This window comes from Perissodus microlepis, chromosome 13, assembly GCF_051167445.1.
Source record: "Perissodus microlepis isolate ML-2025 ecotype Zambia chromosome 13, ASM5116744v1, whole genome shotgun sequence".
Taxonomy (NCBI): Eukaryota; Metazoa; Chordata; class Actinopteri; order Cichliformes; family Cichlidae; genus Perissodus; species Perissodus microlepis.
Genome location: NC_140473.1, coordinates 16,416,549 through 16,429,437, shown reverse-complemented (window position 1 = coordinate 16,429,437; position 12,889 = coordinate 16,416,549). Strand labels below are relative to the sequence as shown.

Genomic DNA, 12,889 nt, shown 5'->3' with positions numbered 1-12,889 from the left:
ATGGAACAATGACACAGTTTTAGGGCTGCTTTTTAAAGGAATATTAGACAAACTGCAGAATCTCTCCAGGTGATTGTGAGAAAATAAAGCACCATCACAGTTGCCTGCAGAGATTACTCAGTCAGCCTCAGATTTTTCTCTCTTGAACACACATGCACACTCTTCTGTGGCGGGTATGTGTTATATCTATAAGAGTCAATTGGCAGCAGATGGTTAACACTGATCAGGTGGGTTTGACCCCCCCCCCCCCACCGTTTCCCCAAAGGTCTTGTGTTACCATAGTGACTAGTCCAGGGCACGTGCCTCCCATTGTTGAGCCGTATTCTCCGGGGTCAGCCACACAGCCAGTTAGAGGTCAGATGTCACGCAGGCCTCTCGCTCCGGTCACCACTGCAGCTTTCAGCCTCTGACCCCAACAAACACTGAAACAAATTAAGAGATGGGTAGAGGGGAGAAGACGATGACAAAATTAACCACATTTACTCAACAAATCTGCACGATCACATTCGGGTTCAGGTTATCCTGACAAAATCTGTTCTGAGTGCAGTGCAGTTTTCCGGGGGAGATGTACAGTGTAGTGGAGACTTCCTCTGCATGTTACAGTATGTCTCCCTCTTGTGGTGAAGTATGATAGTTTGAAATTTCTACATTTTATGTGGACTTGGTCTACATGATGAAACAAAAATGCACAATATGGGGACATTCTCGTGGCTGAGGGGTTAATGCCTCACATGTCTCTTTTTCAGTGTTTCCCCTCTATACCAACACAGCACACACAAACAATAATAGTGATGGTGAGCTCTGAAGAAGTGTTGCATGAAAAGATGCATACGATACTTTTTGACAGTTACTTGACACTTGGTTCTCGCCATTTTACATGTAATATGACCACATCTCATTCATGTAGCCACAAGGCTGACAAGACTTTCTACCAAACCTTATGTTTAATTATCAAATAGCTATCAAGCTAATGCACATTTACTGACCAGACTGGACACATTTTTGTAAGTTTTTTGCCAGAGGTACCATTTTTTTCTGCTGAATCTGAGTCTGTGTTGGGATATTCAGGTCATCGAGTTGCAAAGTGTTGCTCGGGCGTTGACAAAAGAAAAATCTTAAGTTTATTAAACGGAACAGGCTGACAGTCCACACTTTGTTAGGCAGTGAATGAACAGAGTGGTTTTGACAGGCCTAACCTCTTAAGCTTCGGGTCCCACTGAGCTCGGCGCAGCTAGAGCTAAATGCCATCTGTCCCAACATCATGAGGCCCCCCAACCTGTCCCCCAACAGTTTAGCATAAAATCATGCATTGCTGCTATTAAGAAAGGACGCAAGATCATTCTAATCATCTGACATCAAAGTCCACAAATTAAAGAATTTGCCCCATTGCCAGCAAAAGTTTAGAAAAAAGTTATATGGCTCTTCAGGATAAAAGCTTTGCATACAGCAGTGCTTGTAATCCACTTAATTTGGTTTTCAAAAGAAAACACATATGGAATATGCACTATGGATTACAAGCAAAACAACTGTTTTGAAGAATTAAAAAAAAAAATTCTTTCAAGAGGTCTACACTCTTTTTTAAGTTAAATAATGTTGCTGTTGCATTTCCCTCCCTGCCTTCATCTGCAGCCTGGCTTTTGGGTGCCTGCTACCTCTGCTGTGGGTTTACACCTAAAAATAAAGAGCAGAAAAGTCAGAGATGTGGAATTAGAAGGAAAACCCAATGAAATAGTAGCTCTGAACAGATACCAGTGACCCCTGAATACAGTCTGTCCTGTTTTACGACTGCTGCACAAAAGTCTTCACAAATAAATATTGTATTAAAAGCTTCTTTTTTTTTTTTTCTTCTTTTTTTTTTTATGGACATTTTAAAAAGTAAGGAAATAAAATGCAGTTCAATTGTGTCAACTGCAAATTACTCTTTGCTTCAGTTAATCTCTGACTGTTTAACAGTTTTTCAAAAATAATTTTATGCTTTACTGACTTCCACATACAGCACTGAACAATAAAATAATATCACAAGATGAACGTTGGTCCTCGTCCTTTCACAGTGTTGTCTGCTCCATTAGCTGTCATCTGATGTTAAGAGCAGAAACCAACCTTTGTGCCCTGTAGCTAGTGTGTGTGCGCTTTAGTACTTCATTAAGGTCTTGGACCTTAACTGTACAAGCAATTGTCCTCCTCCAACAAAAAGACTGACGCATTGCATCAGTTGGAGGTAAATTTATCAAAGGAGGCACATACAATAGACACAGCAGCACAAATTATGAAACAGGTCTGTAAGGGGCCTCCTGGTGAGCCATATTGTACTGATTGTTGATGGTCCAGTTTGGACTGAATGACATGTAGTGACATTCAGATGGAAAATGACAGAAATAGTGCTATACATGTACAGCATGAGTCAGTAAATGTGCAGTACGGTGAGCGGTGTGAAACGATGTGCATTCGTGTCCACGAAGCCATGCTGAGTGACACAGACAACCCATAGACCTCTTATAGTTACACATTGGCTAAAAACAATTGGGATCTCCATGAACTGAAGTGACATGAGTATTTGTTCCAGCCTTTCCATTAGGAGCTCTTCTGTAGAGGTGAAAGAAAAAAGAACAAAAAAAACAGCACTGAGCGAGGGAGGGTAAGAGGGATAGTAGGATAAGGCGTGCGTACAACGAGGTCTGGCAGAGTAAAAGGGATCAAACTGCAATAGCACGAGCTGCACTGAATTTGAGGGTGGGTTTATCTACTTACACAGCCATTTTACTCAAGCCACAGAGCAATGTTAAATATCATAAAACAGGCAGAACATGAATCATGGCACAAAAATGTAAATGCACAATTGATCAGTCCTGAGATATGTTTTTCCAGTACTAGCTGTGAAATAATTATGTGCTTTTATAAAACAGGATTACCAATTTTAGAGCCGCAACAATCGGTCAATCCCTTCGCAAGTCCATTAGCTGAAAATTCAGCAATTATTCTGATGAATCTTTTTAGTAAAAATCACCAACAGTTCTCTCCATTAGGAAGATTTGCTGCTTTTCCCTATTCCATGACATTATTTTTTTTTCTACACTGTTTTAGACCAGACAAAAATAAATAAATAAAAGCAGTTAAAAATAAAACACAGATAACAAAACAATCTACTGTGAGGCACGTTTACTAGACTAGTTACTTAATTTCAGATAATAATAATAAAAAAAAAAAAAGCTCCTGTACAGTACTGTGGAGACCAGTTTTAATTTGTCTGTCGTTCACTTCAATATGAGCCTGGCTGCCATTTAGCCCCTGCACTGCAGTCTCACATGAAATGGACCGATGGCACATCAGACTGACTGTCCTCACCATATTTACATCCCATCTCTGTTATTGGATGCATAATTCCTCCACACATCTCTTCAATCTTGTATCACCCCCTGCTCCACAGACACACACACACACACACACAACTGACGACAATTATAATTTCATATGCCCCAGTGTATCGGCCACCCAAGCAATTTTCTGCCATTTAAATGTGAATTTATGTCTCATGTAAATGCGCAGGGATTCGATTTAGGCCCATTGGAGGACTGGCCTTTTCCCCAAAGAGCTTACTGTTATAGACTTCTGGTCATTTCAAGGTCTCTGTTCATCACCTCTATTTCACAGATTGTATCGGCACTGAATGACATCACACCACCTTATCAACTTCTCTCCTTACCCATAATACGGTTTCACCAAAAATCTGAATATTAAGTCAAACCATCTCTTACCTTGATCAATGCATCACCCTTCTGTTTTCAACCACCTGCTCTGCGGGTTTCCTATTAATGAAATGTAATTAGCTCTTATTTGTGACTGATTTTGAATAATTAAATACATTTTCATTGTCTAATATCAATCCCAGACATGTTTATGATAAAACTTTCCTGTCAACTTGAGCACTGCACTCCCTGACTGCGTGTAAATAAAAATGTTGAGTCATGTTGTAGAACGAGCCAGAAAAAAGGAGGATTCTCTAATGAAGAATATAATCTTCTCTCTCAGTGGGGATATATACTTTCAAGTCTGCACAATAAAACTAAAGCAAAAAGAAGAACAGTCGTACCAAATCATCAGTTTATTTAATAAACTTAAACTTAAAAACTTAAAATTATGGGCTTCTGGTCAGGTAATTTCCCAAACCTATAGTTTCACCATTTTCAAATGAGGCTAGAAGAACATTGCTATTTCTTTAAATGCCTGTTTTCCATGCTGACGATAAAATCTGTGAAAAAACATTTCAATTAAGTTCACGTTTCACAGGCGGTAATTGGCTGTTTTATTGGCCACATCACAACATAGCAAGCAGTAATACATGACCTTTGTAAAGAGCATTTCTTGACAACGTGTTACTGTTTTACTTCAAATAAGTTTCTTCTTCATTCATTTAGAAAAACAAAGACTCAACAAACTTCTAACTATACACTGGGCAGTTTCAATTCCTTAATAAAATGTCTTCTAACACAATACAATGAGCACATTTAAGAAGGCAGGTAATTTTTTACTTCATTTACGTACGTGTGTGTGGTTATTTTTTTCTGTGAGAGTAAGTCAGCTACTGTTCTAGTTCAGGAGATAAATATGACGTGAACCTTTCAGCTGCTCAAACTATGAATCCAAGATAAGACCTTGACCACGTGATCAATTTCCTGCTCTTATCACAATAATAACTAGTCCACCTGCTGCTGATCACATGCACCCTCCAAAACCCTCACAAATACTGCAAAATGCATAGCACCATCAGTCTACATTCCCTCATCTTATCCGAAACCCAAGGTCTTTACACTCAGTTATCAAATACAGCTGGCTGTTGCGCAAACCATCAAGTGACACTTCTTTTGATGGCACCTTTAGTTTCACTGTAAAGAAGAACGTTAATATTGATAATACTGGTCAAACCTAAGAGCAAAAATAATTGGTAGCTCATATTTGAGTCACTTTTTAGGCTGATGCCATGTTCAAGCAGACAAAAAAGCAGCACTGCATGGAGGCCAATAAAGGCCTACAGCAATAGTTAACGCCCCAGAAGCTGTACTCAGAAAGCTTACAGTACCTACAAGGAGGTGATGTTACAAAGCAGACACAAGAGGTCTCCTCCATCTTTTACTTTCTTTTCAGAGCTACTGAAAGACCCTTTGGATGCCACTCTAAACTGTTGTCTTCACTTTCATATTCAATACATATTCACATGTTGCTTGTCATATGTTTCTTTGGTGTATTAAGAGTTTTTTTCATGTGCTATGTGCAGAGGTGTTTTTTTCTGTTCTCAAACTGATCTCCCTGTTGGAGCTCAGGTCGGGGGGGGGGGAAGTTATTTTTTTCTCCTTATCTTTCTTCATGTGGTGCATTTTCCATTGTTATACCTCTCTGACCTGTCTTCCCCATGTGATGTTTTGTGTAATGTATGTATGGTCGGAGGGTAAGATGGCGCCGCCATTGCGTGCAATAGGTCGGCAGCCTTATGAAATTTCCCCTTGTGGGACTGGTAAAGGTATATCAAATCAAATCAAATCAAATCAAATCAAATTATAAACAAGAAACTGGCTACCAACTTGGGCTGCTTTAAAAGTTATACCATATAATTGTTTAGTATAATACAGTGGACTTCAAACGTTTTCTGGCAAGTACCATTTCAGAAGGAAAAAAAGAAAAAAAGAAAACTGAGCTCTACACCAATTTTTTATCAATACAATACAAAAAGAACTCAAGATGAATTTTCCCTAAATAAAGGTCACACAGAAGCATCAGAAAACTCTTGTTTGTTTCCCCATGAATTATTCAACTTAGTTTCACTTCATATTTTCACCTGGTTGTCTGCATCCCACCTGAAGTAGCTTTGTGCCCCACAGTTTTTAGAGCCGCTGGTTTAATAAGACATGGCACTGCACAAATGTGTTGCATGAGTTATGGTGCAGGGTTCAGACAATGTCCAGAAAAATGCAGTGTTGCAGGTAAAGTGCTGTGTAATTCCAACCCAGAGAGAGAGGACTTGAGGGACCAGCAAAAAAAAGCAATGCAGCTCACTGTGCATTTGTGATTGATGGTCTCTGTCTGTGCAATAGCTGACTGAGCAACATGTACATCTCTCTTATTCAAACACTTAATGCCATGCACACTTACAATAGTGTGCTCAGACGGGCACATATGAATCTGAGCCCAGTCATATGCGTCAGGCCTGCTATAGAGGCTAATTTAGAAGAGGGACCTACTACATAACTACCATGTCTTAGGTTGCCATCCGACTTGGGATCTTTGTCGCACGTTCTCTGTCATCCACTGCACCCTGATTCATCGTGGTACACCACTGAAAGAAAAAAAACATGGAGAAGAATATCTTTAATCTTATGAAACTCTTAAGAAATGTTTCCAGCATATATACTGTCATATTTTGTTGATCTATGGGTCAACAACACTGCATACTGTAAGAGCATATTTCTGCAAATTCTTGATCCTGTCACGTCTCTGTTGTCTGGTGCCAAGACATGTTCAGTCTGGCTTTCGGCCAGGCTGGGCTGGTCGCCACCACGGCCCCAGCAGCCTAGCAGGCAGGCCTAGCTTAATGCTGACACATCGCTAACATCAGCCAGGGAGAAGAGACCTCTGGGAGATGCTGAAACATCAGCACAGCACCATTTCAGATATACAAGGAGGGATATACGTGCTCATCTACAGCAAAATTTAAGACGCTGCCACAGTAACACGTAGGGACATTATTTTAACACACAACATCATCTTTGAACACTGAAGACTTGACAAGTGAGGCTGTTCACACTGCGTATTACGCACACTGACAGAGAAACTGTGGAAACACACAGAAAAGGCCACACCCCTACAAATAAACCTATGATCATTCACATGAAAGCGTCCGATCATACTTTCGTTCCCCAACAAGAAAAACAGATGAAAATATTCACATGGCCATAACCAGTCACATTTTGCTTAAACTGGTGCATTAGTGGTTTAAATTTGTGAATATTAAGAAAAGCATAATCTATTGCAATAGTATGACTTTAGGGACAAATAAACCTTAAAGATATTAACAACAACAACAACAACAACAACATATCACAGCACCTGATCCCAGAAAAGAAAATATATTTTCTTCTTTACGGGCATGTTTGGGGTAAACTAATCAAGCAGTGCTATTATTTCTAAAGGTAAAGGGCAATTCTAAACAATCACTATATTCTGTTTAAAAAAAACCAAAACAAACAAACCTCGGAGCTTAATGAGGACAATATTGTGTAAACTAGAACAGAACTAAAAAAAACGGACAAGACCCAAACTCTTCACAACAGTGGTGTTTTTTTCATTCACATTAATACTATCATAACGGCTGCCCTTTGTGCTTAGCAAGCCATGCAGATGAGATTGGCAGCAACGAGCATGTCATCGATATGCACAGATATAACCAGGAGTGCCGCTGATTGATGATGCAAACCTTCTCCCTATAGCCTTGTTTGTGACCTCTGACTTCTTACCCCTTGAGGGGTTAAACTTATTACCCTTTGACTCATGTGACCTCTTCTTTGAAAAGGGCTAGATTGAACGATGACCACAGCTCGGGTCCTATTGGCCACTCTGTCTCCAAACTGCGGCCAGAGGGCTGACCATCCAAACCCTACAGGGATGTGACCCTGGACCTGCCACACGCTCTGTGGATAATACTATTAACAGGTCAATACAAACCTTAAAAGAAGGGGGGAAGCAAATGCTGCTTTAACCGAAAGATGAGCAGAAGAAAGGGATGAGGGGGAGATATGTGGAAGGAACACATTTGCAGGACGTATATGGAGGTTATTTGTCAAGTCTGTTTGAACAAATGGTCGCCAATTTGATATGCAAACCGAGATAATGACCTCACCTGGACAAATTTTGGAAACCACTGAAAGTACATATCAGTATGGCTGCTCTGTTAAAAAAAAAAAAAAACTGTATGGTCATTCACTGAAGGTGTGGCCAAAACTGTGTGCAGAAAAGCAACAGAAGTGAGCAAAATGTGTTCAGTTCATTAATTCTCAACTTAAATAAACCTCAGTGAAAGAACATGAGTACTTTTATCATATCTAATTTAATTGAAAACTCAGTATTTGATTATGTGTAAATTTAGGATTCAAGATTCTGTTAAAAACAAAGAAATTGTCCATGTGAACATTTAATTAGTGTATAATATGAATGCAATAATTAAATGTAGCTTGATCTCCAGCATGAACCGAGGAGGGGCGTATTGGATGTTTGCCAGTAAACCACGCTACATGCAAGACATGTGCTCTCCCTCTCATACACACCCTCTACACAAGGATTGTTAGCTGTTTAATACCCATTACTGTTATTTCTCTCTAAGAAAAAGCATCTAAATGAGCTTTTGTAGAGTGAAGCATTGGTAAAAGATTTATTGGGATTTTAACCAATATGTCTTTATACTACACTTAAACTTTTTATGATGAATCAAACCAATATGCAGCATCGCCTATCTGAAACTGTTGTTCTTAATTAGGATACTTCAAAATGAATGCTGTGCAATCTCAAAACCATTAGCTAACTAAAGAAAATCCTCCAAATTCACCGTGTTCATCTCCAACTCTTTGGCAGTCTCAGTGATCACTATCACAACCCCCCCAAAAAATGGAAAAAAATGAAAAAAATGAAGAAAAAAAAAATCCTATCGCTTTAAAGACAAGTATATCTACTAGACTTGATTTGACTGAAAGCCTGTACTTAAACATAATGAATACGCATATAGAGGGTGTACACAGGGCATACATAATGTGCTTTGTCTACCTCCACCCTTAAGAGTTAAGTGCCAATAAAAATAATAAAATGCAAAAATAAATAATGCAACAAGCAGCCAAAGCCATGACCCCTATAAAATTTGTTTTGAAGAATGCATTACAGGATAATAAAATAAAATCGAGCTCAAACACATGGAGAGAATTCACTCTGCTAAACTTGTCAGACCTGCGGCTACAGTGGCGCTTGTAAACAACCCTACCTACAAGCACACATTCAGCCTCATGCAAACGCACATGCAATCTCACACAAACAGCAGAGGCTCACGGATTACTCTGAAACATGAAGAGGGGGAAATCTTCAAACGGAGAGGGAGGAAGAGGAAACCCAAAGAAAATTTAAAAAGAATTTGCTCACAAGGCAGAAAGGGAAAAGAAAAATAATCAAACAGTACCTCCTATAGCATCCATGTCAGGAGAGAAGGGTGGGACACCTGCAGAACCTCGCATGTCTATCCAGAGCTCTTCAGCGACTGCTCCCTCACGGAGCAGAGTGTGTGTATGAGCCAGAGAGAGAGTATGTGTGTGTTGGTGGCTGAGGGAGGGGATCCTACCATCCTACCCCTCCTCCTTCGGACTGTGCCTCCTTAACAGGATGGAGGGGTAGGTGGGGCCACTGCAATAAAGCAAACACATACACGCATATTTCTCTATGGTTGTTATGTCCTCGCATCTCTCACTCTTTCCCGCCTCCACACTTCCATCTTTCCATCTCTTTCCAAGACTTGCTCTCTCCCTCCTTCCCTCGCACACTTGTTCTCGCGCTTCTCACCTCGTGTTTCCCTCTGAATCTTGGTCTGTCTGCCAGGCTCCTACACTCTCCCACTACCTTTCATCTCCCACCCCTCTCTACTCCTTGCCCCTATCCCCTCCTTTCTCACTGTATCGTAATACTAACATGCATGCTCTCGTTAATCTGGAGGGGAGAGGGACATATGCTGTTTCTGGCTGGTGGTCTACAACCTGCTAAACTCCTGGTGTGTATGGCATGTGTGTGTGCGTATCCTGTTGGTTTTTAGTCTCATAATACTACGGTGCTAGGATTAGGCGGGACAGTCAGAGAGCACTGCATGTTGGAGAGGTGAAAAGAGAGAAGAGGGACAGCAAAAAAAGAGGAGCGGTGCCACGATCAAGAGCAGCAAAACACACTTTTTTTTTTTTTTTTTAACCTTTTATAGTTCTTTTTCTGGGTCGCTGTGCCAGCACCCCTCCTTTCCTTCATTCATCCGGCCACACAAGTCCCATCTGATTCAGGGAGTACCCATCCCTACATAAATCATTCTCTTATTCCATTGGCCACACATTACATTCAAAGTATTGATTTCCCCCCCTGCTGCAGCACTGATTGCAAGGAAACCCTGCACACTGGTCACAAACAGGAAGTGGAAAAACAAACCACGGGTGTGTTTCGATTGACCACAATGGCGGACTCAGAGCTTTGGTCACAACACTGACAAGGGGAATCTATGCCTTTCTGCACAAATAATGGAAATCCAACAACCAAGTAAAACAGAGAAAAAGGCAGGTAAAAGGAGTTCAGAATGATTTACAGCCACATTATCCTCAAAACAACCCAGAAAGCACCACTAGGAACAATGACGTACATCTGCTTTTCAATATTTTCAGTCTACAGAGTTAATGTCTTAAGATTATTTCTTGTTACATAAACCATGCACTTTTGAAAACAAAACTCAGTTTTAAACAAACCATTGTCCTTGAATTCAAACTGACCATCAGAAGGGCAAATGCTGCTGTTTCCATGACAGCACAGCTGACGATACTTTGAACTCTGACCTTATACTCCTGCCTTTTGCTCGGAAGCAGTGACCAACCCAAAGGGTCAATCAAAACGAGGTCAGGAGAGGTCAAATGGTAACGACTTCTCTCTGGTTACGCAATCACAACATATAAACCTCCACCAAACCGCATCTAAGCATCATTCATCCTAATCAGAGCAGTGCACCTTCCAGGAGCAAAGAAGGGGGGATGCTGCATTCAGTATTACGAGACAGGTGAAAACCCCTGGGATCACACAGGGAAGAGCAAATATGAAAATCTGAAATAAGAAAAGAGGATAAAACCACAACAGAAAGGAATCACTTATACTTGTGGACTCCCATTCATTCATGCAGCAGGCCTGTATTGATGTATTAATCGGTCTGTCACAGACTACTTTATGTAGTCATTTAGAAGTAATTTTGATGTAATTATCTTATATTATTTTGCAATTATGTGCAAGAAATTGGATTAAAATAAGGGAATGAGGTCAGTGAGCATGATTCAGCTGCATTTTCAAGAGGAATATGTACAATGTAATAATGGCAGGAAGGCTCTTAACTCATGGCATGCACTGAAAAGCCTGATTATTCGCATTACTCCAGATGAGAAATATAAGAAGTTATAATAAGAACTATATAATAAATTATCCTGTAAGGTTCACACACAGGTATACCAGAGGCCTAAGATGAGTCAGCAGTTTTGTGTGATTTTTTTGTTTTTGTTTTTTTTTTTAAGTGTAGCGACAGATCCCAACAACAAAAAGGTCATCAGAGAGGATGGCGGACAAGTGCACCAACTGTATTTTATAGAGAATGTGGTCTCATCTTGAAAGACAAAGGGGTAAATCTTTAAGAAAGGATGATACCGTCTTCTGGTAGAGAAACTGGGTTGGAAGAGATGGGGGAAAAGACAGATGAAGGGGTGGAGGGACTGATCAGAGGGGTGCCAGACACAAAGAGGCCAGGCCATGGCCAGTGGCACGCGATGGGCAGATTAACCAGCGTTTCCTCCCCTAACTGAAGCATTAGGACACCTGACTGAGTCCCGCCAATGGCAGCCAGCCAAGGATTTGTTGGGGGGGGGGGGGGGGGGGGGACAAGCTGAGGCTCGCCTTTCAGCACTCAGGCTCTGCAACTGCACAAAGACGGGTGGGGTGGTTTTCGCTTAGGGGGGGGGGAATAAGGGGTGATGGGCTGGTGGCTTGGAGTTGGGAGGGGGGCCTACAAGCCTTACCCCTCACCATCTGCTGAACAGGCTAAGTGAGGACAGGGGTAGGGCCAGAGTGCGGGTGGAGTATGTGAGCGCGTGCATGGAAACTACGCGTGTATCTGCGTGCACGCACCTGTTAGTGTGTCAGTGGGCGGGTGAGTGGGATGGCAGATGGACAGGGCATACTCCTGGCACTACAGCTTCAGTGTTAGTCATCCCAAATTAAGGAGTATCCCCCCTTCCCCCACATTCCTAACCCCTGCTACTTAATACACAGTGCCAGCCAATTCTTTATGTTTTGCTCAGTTTGATTAAGACATCCATGATTAGAGACATTATGAGCTGGGTGAGAGGGTGTGTGAACAGCTTATCCGTGCGGCTCTTTACTGTAATCAAAGCCAAACAGATGCAGTCTCATTGGTCCCCACGCCACTCAGCAATATCTCATATTCTGACATTGCAGACACATTTTATCCAAATTTCATCTTGAGCAAAATGCAGCAGAAATATGGATATATTTATACACACACGCACACCACTGCTGCCCCAGACAACACATCTTCATACCATAATTTGATAATCTCCCTACCAACCCCCTTGTTTGCCTGTATTTACTCTCACACATGGTGATCTGTTTATCCCCCCCCCCCCCCAATTTAGGAAAAGAAAAAAAAAAAAAAAAAAAAAAAAGGGGGTCAGAGTGGCAGACAGTTCAGTCTTGCTGAGCAGTAATCTGAAAAAATGCCTGTAATCCTCCATACAGAGCCCTTCTGGAGACCGTGGTTATATGTGGAGGTGTAGCCTCGTCTCAGTTTAGCAGCCATGTGTCTGACCAAGCCTGACACGCAACTAGGTCCTTACAGCTGCCAGGACACACACTGAGAGATGAGGCACAGTAAAGCTGCCCCCGGTCACTCACTGGAATAATTATGCTTTTTTTCCCCCCCCCCACACAATGCCGAGGGAGCGCAGGTCACTGAACTTAATCATCTGTGTTGGTACAAGTGACATAAATGAGAGCCAATGAAATCATGGTTTATGATCATGCTATTATAAATTTAGAGTGGGCACAGTATGCCAACTGGCACTCT

General features: G+C 41.3%; 1 long non-coding RNA gene across 1 annotated transcript; it reads right to left on the bottom strand.

Moving 5' to 3' along the window:
- Positions 1-128: 128 nt before the first annotated feature.
- Positions 129-9,592, bottom strand: LOC146374960 (uncharacterized). Its single transcript, XR_014802107.1, has 3 exons — positions 9,206-9,592; positions 6,242-6,325; positions 129-422 (listed from the first exon to the last, which is right to left on the bottom strand). It is a non-coding gene; the product is annotated as an uncharacterized LOC146374960 (long non-coding RNA).
- Between the last annotated feature and the right edge of the window lie 3,297 nt (positions 9,593-12,889).